This window comes from Corvus cornix, chromosome 4A (genome assembly GCF_000738735.6).
Source record: "Corvus cornix cornix isolate S_Up_H32 chromosome 4A, ASM73873v5, whole genome shotgun sequence".
Lineage (NCBI taxonomy): Eukaryota > Metazoa > Chordata > Aves > Passeriformes > Corvidae > Corvus > Corvus cornix.
Window position 1 is genome coordinate 19,290,798 of NC_047058.1, and position 11,254 is coordinate 19,302,051.

Sequence of the window (11,254 nt, forward strand, 5' to 3'; positions counted from 1 at the left end):
AATCCAGGATCCAGGATTGGTATTAGCAGGATCCATTCAGAGCTGTACCTCAGTGATCCAGGCATTTTCCTTTTCTTATGAACTTTTTGTTGATAAAGTTCAATGTCATGAACTTGTGCCACCATGCACGCTGTAATTTACACAGGAGAAGTGGAAATAGGGCGCTGGTACATGGGAAAATGTATCCAGGTGTATTCAGGAAGAGGAAAGGCCCTCTGGAGGAGCTGCCAAGGGAAGGGGAGGAGGCTGAGCACCATCTCCCCTGCCACACACCAGACAGAATCCGCTGTGCCTAACAGGTAACAGCATTCTCCTCTGAAATCTCCTCTTTCTCTATCATTGAAGCTCAGACTTGGTGTTCAAGGCATCCACACTGGTGTCAGAAAGAGGAAAACCTGAAAAACAAGGGCTGTTTAAACCATCTCTTCTTAGCAGCCCAGAGGTACCCCCAAAGTCAGCGCTGCAGGAGAGCACTGTGCCAGTGCTTGTGGGATTTCTGCTTTCCTTGGATCCTGGTGAGGAATTTATAAGCCCTTATCTTTTTATCTCGCCCATTCTTAGTCAGATAATTGTCTAATTCTTATTTGAAACTCCCCAAGCTCTTTGCCTCAGTAATTGAAGTTTTAGTCGTACTCTGGGGTTTGAAGAAACAGAGCAAGAAAAATCCCACGGATGCTCCTTTGTGGCTGGAATTCAATCTGTTCTAAGTGGGGCCTCTGCTCCCTGGTGCTCTGCTTGCTGTGGCAACAGGAGAGATTTCAGCATTCATGTACAAGGTGCGTGTGCAGGAATGCAAATGTGGCAAAGCTCCAGAGTTCATCTGAAATGCTGGTGGATTTGCAGAGCTGGAGCCTGAAGGACACACGGTGCACACCACTCCTTCCCACACTTAAAGAACGTCCCATTTTCCACGGGGCAGCGGGGAGTGCTCCTCACTTTTCACTGTTATGTGGAGAAAATGGCCTTGAGTTTTATTGAGGCTGAGGGTGTTGCTCAGTCTTGTTCTCCAGAGGTGTTAATTCCAGGTGTGGGGCAGTCACTGAGCGCTTTGCAAGCATTTCTCATTCTGCTCAGGTGGAACCTGCTCCAACAGGCAGAGCTTCCTTCAGATCCCAAAAGGAATGAGCAAAACACATTACAGTGAGCAGAGAGGGAAATGGGGGGAATCCACCACAGCTTCCATCAAAGAAGCTGAATTTTTTCTGAATTTTCCCCATTCAGGTGAGCGGGGATAACCATCCAGGAAGTTTAACCAAGTCACATTTTAAAGTAAAATAATTGTAAATCCCTTGCTAAGGGCTCCTGAAGGTCTCCCAGAGTGAAATGCTCTGTGTTTCCTGGCTGTCTCCACAACAGGGACACTTCCCACTATCCCAGGTTGCTCCAAGCCCTGTCCAACCTGGCCTTGGACACCTTTCCTGAGCCAGAGAGGTGTTAAAGCACCTGAGCTCCTGTAGAGAAGGATCCTGGAAGGAAAGGAAAGGGAAGGGCCGAGAAATTTGTTTACTGAATCACAGTCTGAGGTGAGTTTTAGCTCTCTCAGGAGGCTCCAGCCACATAATTGCAAATAGTTATTTTAGCTGAACTTCATAACTCGAAGTTGCAGTGATTAAACTGAAATTCCCATCACAGACCTGCAGGAAGACAAGGCCTAATAACAACTGTTAAATCTCAAACTAGCATTCAGCCACCTCAGTAATCTGTTTAAAAAAGCAAACATCTGCAATCCCATTATCAAGCAGCCCAGAGGCTGAAATCTCCCAAGTGGATACATTGGGGAAGAGAGAAATTTTGCTTCAAAAGGAAGCTTCTATCATCAGGATGAAAAATCTCAAGCAAGGAAAGCAAAATGTGCTGTAAAACACAACCACAACCTTTTTTATCTCTCCTCAATGTCTGAGCAATTAAAACTCCCCAGTGGATTCTCCCCCTCTGAAATGCAGGTCCAGCCCATCTTTTAAAACAATGGCTTCAGGTTTATCACAGGGAGCACAGAATTGTTTCTTCATGGCGAGCACAGCTGATACAACAAACAGCCTCACATTCTTAGGGGGTTCTGCTACATAACTAAAAGTAATTCCTACCACCACCAAAACCCCCATATTTCACTGTGATAACAATGCTCTGGAGCATCTCATCCCTGCACAGTCATCATCCATCCGAGGCAGCCAGGGCAGGATTTCTCCTTTCATGAATCAAGAGAGAGAAAACAAATGTTGAAGCTGATCTTGCTGAACGTTTTCAGGTGGCTGAGCAGAATCCTGGCTGCATTATGATACATCCATAAAAAAATCCAGAGGCAGACTGGGTTCCACATGGCTGACAGCACTGCTGGTGCTTCAGGTTCTCCTGGAAGACAAAGTTTCTTGGGAAGGATGACAAAAAATATCATGACACTCATTACCACGTTTCTGTAAATGTAAAGGATTACAGAGATGTGGACAATCTGAGGGTTAACCAGGACTGCAAAGCACATTTTTAAGCACTAAATTTTACCTCTTCAGTTCTCTATTGTTTCTCTGTGAAATGCAGAATGAGGGGGCTCTACCTCAAAGAAGCAATTGAAGCCTTAAATGCACATTTGACTGAGTAAATTACCCAGCAACTCCTCTGAGCATCCAGCTGGAGACAGGCAGAGATGAAGCTCGGGGAGAAGCACAGCAATAGGTTTTATGTAATGGAATTTAACTCTCCTGGTGGGAAGCAGGATGCTGACAGCTTTGGAAGCACTCTGATAACCTTGGTTTCCTTCACATCAGAAGTGCTCTGCCTTTAGAAGGGGTGCTTCCAATTAAACTGTTGTTAGTATGTTGTCGTTAATAAATACACATGGATTCAAGCCTCAGCATTAAAATGTGAACATGAGAACTGTTCAATGACTTCATCATTGAGAAGATGGGAGGGTTGATGTGGGGTTGTTTGGATCTGGGGGTTTATTTTGGCAGGCTGTAAAAGACAGATCAGAACCCATTCTGGCTTTCAAACATGGAATTTCTGCCCATGGAAAAACGATAAATGATGGAGAGATGCCTTGTCAGCAGAGGACAGGGTGAGGAGCATCGTAAATCACATTTTGTTACAAACTTTCCTTGAACTGGGGAAATTCCCTTCACCTCCCCAGCCCAATCCATAGCTCGGCAAATCAGGGATATGCTGCTATTCCTGACCTTACACTTGGACACTAATCTCCTTATGCTCCTGAGACCTAAGCTGCCTATTTTAGCCCTAGGACTGGCCCAGGAACAGCCTGACACAACATCTTTGCTCCTGTATCAATTTTGTCTCAGTGGCCCAAGCACAGGCACCCCCTGAGCCTCATCAAACCAGAATACTGAACATTTTACTGGCACTGCACAGGGTTTGTGACCAATGCCCAGCCCAGGCCATCAGCTCTGTCTGTGGCTGGGGTTAGGGGACAGCAAAGCAGATTCTAAATAGGAACACCAGGAGCTTTCCTTGCCAGGCCTCCCATGCCAAGCCATGCCTGTTACACAAGCCTTACATCAAAAATCAGAAATCATTGCAAAAACATTGGTTAAAGGGCTGGCCAGGGAGTGTTTCAGTAACTTCTGTTAAAAACATCACATGCTCCAGCTCAGCTCCAGCTCTGCTTTGCCATCAGAACAGAAAAGCCAAGTGGGTAATTTTTAAATGACTTTTTTTGCCATTAGGACGGTGTCTTTTATCCCAAAGATGAACACAGATGGCTCTCAAGACACCTGTAATTCTTCCTCTTCAGTAACAAACATGCAAAATGAATAACGAAGAGCCAGCAAGGCAGCACTCCACGGAGGTGCCCCCAACTGGCCCAGCCAGCCACAGATTTTGTCAATATTTCCTTTATTTGGGGAGGGAAGAGAATAAAGTTTAAACAGCAGCCTCGCTTTTAAGTTTTAATAAAACTCCTGCAACTCCTGGGATTCTCCCAGCCTAGATCAAGGTCACTTTATCTGGACTTCTGAGTTTTTAGACACAAGGCCGGTGTTTGATGCTCCTGGCTGCTGCCAGGGCCCCCAGTGATGAGGCCCTGCTGTAAGGACAAGCAGTTTTGTTGGGGTAGAATGCATTTAACCACCCAGAGCAGCTCCTGTTCCACGCTAATGGTGCCACAGCTTCACTGGCTCATCCAGCTCTGTCAGCTTGGGGGCTGAATTATGGCTTTCATATCTCACTCTCTGCTCTGTGATTTGTTCTTTGCCGTGTTTCTGTCTGTACTTTAGGGTAATCCGTTGTTGGAGACACTGGGGCTGCTTGTCACAGAGCTCTGCAAACAGAGCAGCTCTTCACTCCACTAATTCTGTGTATCTGTGGCTGTACATGATGGGAACGTGCTCAGGATCTGTGAGGCTTCCAGAACATTTGAGCACCAGTTCCTGACAGAATAGAAATACATCTTCACACTTCATTTTTAAATTAAAACAATCAGCACATTCCAGTGTATGTTTTCTCCATTTACATATTTCCATTACAACCTTCATCAAAATGCATCTTCATATGTTCTTTACAAGTATTTTACTTCAGATATTTAATGAACAATTAAATATTCAAACATTCTATACTTCAAATATTTCATGAACAGAAAATGTAACATTGAATCAATTTGGCTTTCCTTTAATCAGCTGTTCCCAAGGCACTACACATATGGATACACCTTAGCATGTAAATAAGTTTGCAGTGGATCCGAGTCTGGATTATTATTATTCATAACTAAGAGAGGAAGAAAGGAGAGTTAAGGGTATACTGTAAATGTATTCTGCTTTTCAAAATTCAGGAACAATCCAGCAGAGGCTTTTGAGTTATCACAGGAGTCAGCAGGTGTTCTGTGAATGAGGAATTGGAAAGCTCAAGGCCTCAGAGCTGTAAGCATTCCTGAGTTTGAAGAATTCAGAAAGGTAAATCGGTGCAAGAAATAATAATGGGAAATTCCATGTAATGCAGGACAAAGGCAGGGGGAGGTAGATATACCCCTAATGAAGGGAATGAAGCTTGACAGGGAGCTCAAAGCAGGCAAAACCTTCAGACAACTGTCCCCAGCTGAATCCATCCATGGATTGTGCAAATCACGGAGGGGGGGAAGTGAAGATCCCTAATCCAAGTCTAATCCAGCTGTGGAGAGCGAAATTTTTACAAGTTAGAAAGGAAAACAACTGAGGCTACAAGTTTTGATAGCTCTGCAGCTCAGGTGTAATTTTTGACAGCATTTTTGGTTCAGGTAACCAAAACTGAATGTTACTTTAATGACACTTCCCCTATTAGGTCATTAAGATCAGTCCATTTGTTTCCCCTGCTTTTAATTATCTGCTGTGGAGTCATTCTGGTTTTATACTGGTGTAAACACATCACATCCCATGCTGTGTAATTGCCCTAAAAATTCAGTTTGCCCATTTCTGGTTTTATGGGGACTTTAACTTGCAGGTGTTTAAATCAGCAAGGAAACAAAAAGATCATCTTAGAAGGAAATGGAGTCAACTCCAACTATATTTTAATTTTATGATTGTTCGTTTTCTTCCACTGCCAATTCCCAGTCAACAACCTCAGGTGAGAGAACATGACATTTTTAACCATCTAAATCCCATAATTTTGAAGTAACTATGGGCTTCTGCTTGTTATTGCTTAAGATTCAACAGAGGTTGCATCATAAATGAGCCTTTGAGGAAACCAAGCCTATTATTCCTGCTAGCTGGGGCAATGGCAACCATCATGAAAGTAAAATTACTGCCATTAAATCAAGAAACTAATTAGAATCAGATCATCAAGTTCCTTTTCTGCTGGAGCCTTGGTCTCCTGGCATGGGATAGGAGGATTTACTCCAGGGTACACGCCCGGGCTGAGCCAAGTCTGTCGGTTTAACGCTTTTCTGATACTTCTAGAAATTCAATAAACAGCTCAAGAAGGTCCAGTGGCACTTGTGGATGTGGATCTGGGCTGGCAGCTCTCAGAGAGGAAGGCTGGGAACACAGAGATCAGGAAATCCTGTGCCTATGGATGGAGTTAGGAGGAATCAGCCTCTGCTCTCCCTGCACGGCCCCAAGCGGAGCAGGAGCTCAGCTGAATGTCTCAAACCCAAAAAGCCTGGGCTTGATTTCCTTCCTTTTTCCTTCTGGAGAGCCCTCCCTCTCCCAGCTCTGCCAGCAAAGATCAATATGACATCAGATGGAAAGGATTATGAGCGTGGCTGTGCCCAGGCATCTCAAACAGAGAGGAGGGATCTCTGTGGTTCCCACAAGGAGACGATAACTGGGTCTGACAGAGTTTGTGAGGCTCTGCACTCTGAAATCCCCTTTCATCCCCACACTCTGGGGATCTCCTGGGCATGGCAGCATTTCACCTGCCTGCCAAACTCAGTGGCAGCTTCCTCCTGTCAATCCTCTCCCTCTGTGGGTGGTTCAGCAACTCAAATGGAGCCCAATTATTTCATAAATATCCACCAGTGAGCTTAGGAACCTTGGGGGAAAAGCACAGGACTTGTGAAGTTCTCATCTTGAGGATGCCACGGAGAGGTGATTCACTCCAAAGGATAACACAAACAATTAGACAATTTTACATTATCAAAGGTTAATAATGAGAAAGGTAATGAATAACAAGGTGCATCTGTCACAGCAAGAAGTGCCACGATGCAAATCCAGGCTGTCACTCTGTCTGACCTTACAGGAGTCATTTGCTCGTTGTGCTTTTGATTTCCCAGCACCAATCCTTATTTTACCTGTCTTTGGAGAGTAATCAATGTTTTAAATGTTCTTCAAAATTATATGAGTCAGTATAAATTGTGTTCCCATATGTACCCTTAATTGGCTTTTAAGGACATTTTAGGCATATGCATGTTCATAAGTCTAACAGGAACTCTTAAAAGCCCAAAATTATTTGGGACCAAAATTGACACCTGAGGGCCATTCTATTAATGGGAGTTGAGAGTTAACAATTTAACAGTTATTCTGTTCATAACCAGAGGTTTACTCAGTAGCTGCAGCATTACTCTGCACAGACACCTGAGGAATGTTCCAGAAAGCACCAAGGGGTTTGTCTGGCCCACAGGTAAAATCACTGCTTAAGATTATAGGGGCTACATTTATTGAGGAGATCTGCCTTAGATTAGGACACTGGAGTCCTCAAATACCTACACACAAAACTGGTTGCCCAACTTCAAATTAATGCTTGTTTTCTGAGTTACCAAACAGTCCCAGAAAATGAAGTGAGAAGTTTTCTCCCCCAAAACTACAGTCACCTAAAACAACTCACCTCCTTCCCAGAGGGGAAATGCTCAGAGCAACATTGATGTTCCTTCCTCCAGGGCCATGAGAAATGAGCTTAAGCTCAGAACAGATTATAAAGGTCCTCTGAACTACAAAATCAATCCACCTTCTGCAGTAGAAATAATATTCCACTAGCAAAGGACTGGAAAGGAAAACAGAAAATGCTTGCTAATATGACCCACAGCATGTGTGGGGCACTTCAAAACTGCAACAAATTGGCTGAGGAACAAATAAATTCTGGGGTTTTATACCATGATGGGTTAAACACAGTGGGAGTATGAAAAGCTGCAATTTCTAAATTAAAGCATTTGCTGGGCTGTCAAAATAACTCATCAGTTCGAAGTCAATCCTGAAAGTTTCCCAAAAGAATCAACTTATTACCAAAGCAGATGGATAAATAAGTCCAGTATTGATCTGCCAAGAGCACGGGGTGCCTTTGCTGATCCCTTTGGAAGCTCTTCCCACAGCAACACACTGTGAATTCAGCAGGATAGGCCACAGGGAGATCATTAAGCAAAAATAATAAAGGGAGAGAAGAAAATGAAGGAAATCTCAAGCCTCAACTCGATGGGTTTCCGATTCTCCTCTTTCCCATGAATTAATGTCATGTGCAGGTTGTCCATCCGTGGGAATACAATATTCCTTGGAAAAACAACAATAACTCTGCATGGGGGAAAGTTAAAAAGAACTGATGCAAACCTGCACACAAGGAACCAAACTGAGCTAGAAAGCAGCCCCTCTGTGTGTCCCCAGCAGCAGGAGGATCTGGGGATTTTCCCAGGCTGCTGCTGTAAAGGAGCACTGATTTATTCAGACACAAAAGATTAAGGCTGTTGGGGAAGGTGTGATTTAGAAATTCAGTGTCTGGTGAGGATCTGGATGCTTCCATATAAATGGAGATCTATCCCTGTGAATGGATATTGGATAATGCTGCCTAATGGAACTTTATTGCATTTTCAGATGTTTTCCCATCGGGTTATTGAAATTCCTGCTACTGTAAGAAGAGAGGACTCGCAGGGAAATCTGCAGTCTGCACTGAAAGGCACCAAAGGACGAAGGGAAAAATTTGCTCTTTACCACCTCCTTAGGACAAGGTGAGGAAGGATATTTTTCCAGCTGAAGGCACAAGGAAAATCAGGAAGGCAGAGTGTGGCCTTGCTGACCGGAATGTTGTTTCCTACACCAAACCCAAAGGAAAATTAACAACAGCTGCCTACAAATATGGATTTTTAATGCTTTTTTTCCTGTCTGAACCTCAGTGGACTCGTTCCCCATCTCATTTGGATGCAGAGCTCTGATCTGCCAGGGACACCTGCCAGTCTCCAGCAACTTTAGGCAAAGATCAATCCATTTTCTAATTAGAGATGGGAGTTAATGGCAGCTGAAATGACCATTTTAAATACAGCAGGCCCTAAACAATGACTTCCTAGCATGCTGCCTGCCCCAGAGCATTTCCTTTGTAATCTTTCCAGCCTCTCCACTCTCCTGGATGATTTATGGTGTCTGGGGGCTCCTTGGCAGCACTTTCTGTGCTGATAAAGAGGAAAACCTTGACTGTATCTTAAATTGTCAACAAATGCTTTCAAATTTCCTAAGAGTTCTTGCATTCATTCTTCATATTTGCAGAGTTAAAAAAAATGCTCCAGCCTCAAACTGCCTTTTCCTACAGAACAATGCCTATGAGCATCTCATTATTGAGCCCCATGAACTTTCCCCACCATCAGCTTAATTCCACTGGCCTCACCCCATAATTCCCAACTGGATACCCAACCTCGTGGTGACAGCCCAATTAATTCTGCTGGCATCATTAATGAGAGGCTGATTATTTGAGAAACACACCTAGCAAGCAGGAGTTCCATGCAGCCCTCTGGCTAAAAGGGATGTTACAACTTTAATAGAAGGAGACATCAAAAAGCATTTGCCCACACCAAGGAATTCAACAATTGTGTTTAAATTTAATATAACATATGATAAAGAGTTGAGCTGGAGTAAAAGTCTGTCACTGGCTCTCACACAATATTATTTATGGCTCTATAGAGGCCCAGCTCCATGACATTAGCGGGCAGAAACCTTAATACCTTGTGACACAACCGGGCTGAGCCATCTAATATCACCCCCAAATCCTTGAAAAACAAATACTCCTTCAAATAATTATGCTGTTCCAACATATTAACTTCCCAGGCACCAGCAGGGGAGCAGGGATGAAACATCCTGTCTTAGGGAAGACCACTGAAAAGCCTTGTCTGTATCCTGGGCTTCAAATCAAAAACCTTTAATATTAGGATCACACTCTGCACTGAATAAATGTCAGAGAAATAAACTTGACGGAACAATATATTTTTCACGCTCTAAAATGAATTTTAAAAAGGACCTGGAACAGGAAACTACAAAGTCTTTAACCTCCAGGGAAAAAAAAGATCAAATACCACCCAGGTCACTAATAATCTAATGTCAACTGTTTCCATAAAAAATGGGCAATGATAAATAATCAAAGCATTTAGTGGGAGCTGTGGGGATCAGTGTTATTCTCAGTTATTCTGTGTTATTCTCTGTGCATGATGATTAGAATTTTAAAGAAAAGGTAATGTTTCTCCCAGCCCTGTTTCCCCACGGTTTATAACCCAGAGCATGAAATCTCTGACGTTATCTTCTAGACCCTTCCAGATGCTCATCTCCCTCAGCCTGGCTGCTGGAGAGATGGTTTGCTGTGTTATCTTCCTGACAAGGAAAGCAGCCAGCAAGCAAGGTGAACCTCTGGGCTGGAGAGGTTTAGGACACAAGGCAGGTTTGGCTGATCTAAACTGCACGTAATTCCATAATTCCATAATTCCGGATTCCTGCCTCCATGGGGTTGGCAGCCAGGGCTCCTGGCATTCAGCTGACTCCCACCTCCTGCAGTGGGATAATTCCCCTTCCACTCACACACCTCTCTGATCACTGCTCTCGTTTGTGTGCACAGAAAAGGTAAAAGAAATGTTGATCCCATGTAAATTATTTTAATTTCTTGCAGCAAACCAGAGGAAAAGGGCCAGCCCCAAGCAGCCCATTCAGCAAACAACTGAATCCTAAAACTGGTACAATGTGTAGGCAGAGCTGTGTATTCCACTCTGCTTTACACTCCACTGCATCAATGCATTTATTACTCTCCTGCATCCATCTCATGCTGACCAATCCTTCTTTATATTAAATGCATAGATCAGCACGGAGTTCTCTGTTCCAGGAGACACAGGATCACTTGAGCTGCACTTCACCAAATGTGAGAGAAGACAAGAAGATCTCTGTCCTTTGGCCAGGCAGTCCAAACTCAGCATGAGGATAAAACCCCAGTGACAGACAACACACTCTGCATCCCAGGACTGAAGAATCAGCTTTTCTTGCTGAAAAAGGCTTCGCTGAAAGGAAAAAAGTGGTGGTGGCTAACCTGAAATAGCAATTTTAAAGCAAGACCCCAGGATACAGAAGAGCTGCTTTTATCATGGTATAACCTATGGAAATTGTACCTGAAAAGATGGGAAGATTTCATGCCCTGGAATACTTTTTGCATCTTATTTCCATGAAGTGTCACATCCAAGGCCATCTGTGTTCATCTTCTTGAATGTAATACACTCTCCTAAAGGTAAAAGAAGTCATTTTTAAAAGCCACCTAGTGTTTCTCTTGACTTTTCTGTCCTTACGGCAAAGCAGAGCTGTAGCTAACCTGTAGCCTGAAACGTTTTTAACAGAAGTCAGTGTAACACCCCCAGCCAGCCCTTTAAGCAGCGTTTTTGCTGTATCTTTGCTCTCATCTTCCTCGGGATTAAACAAACCCAGCTCCCCCAGCCGTTCTCACACATCTTCCCCAGCCCTTTCACAAATCGCTGGACACGCTCCAGCTCCTCCGTGTCCTTTTCAAAGCCAGGGGGGCTACACCTGGCAATCGATGCGGGACATAACTGGGGCTCCATGCGGGGCACAACCACAATCCCATAAACCCGGGGCTATTTCGGGGCAGGATTTTCCGCCTC

General features: G+C 43.9%; 1 long non-coding RNA gene across 1 annotated transcript; it reads right to left on the reverse strand.

The window, feature by feature from the left end:
• Positions 1–10,154: 10,154 nt before the first annotated feature.
• Positions 10,155–11,197, reverse strand: LOC109145126. Its single transcript, XR_002046374.1, has 3 exons — positions 10,948–11,197; positions 10,751–10,860; positions 10,155–10,642 (listed from the first exon to the last, which is right to left on the reverse strand). It is a non-coding gene; the product is annotated as an uncharacterized LOC109145126 (long non-coding RNA).
• Between the last annotated feature and the right edge of the window lie 57 nt (positions 11,198–11,254).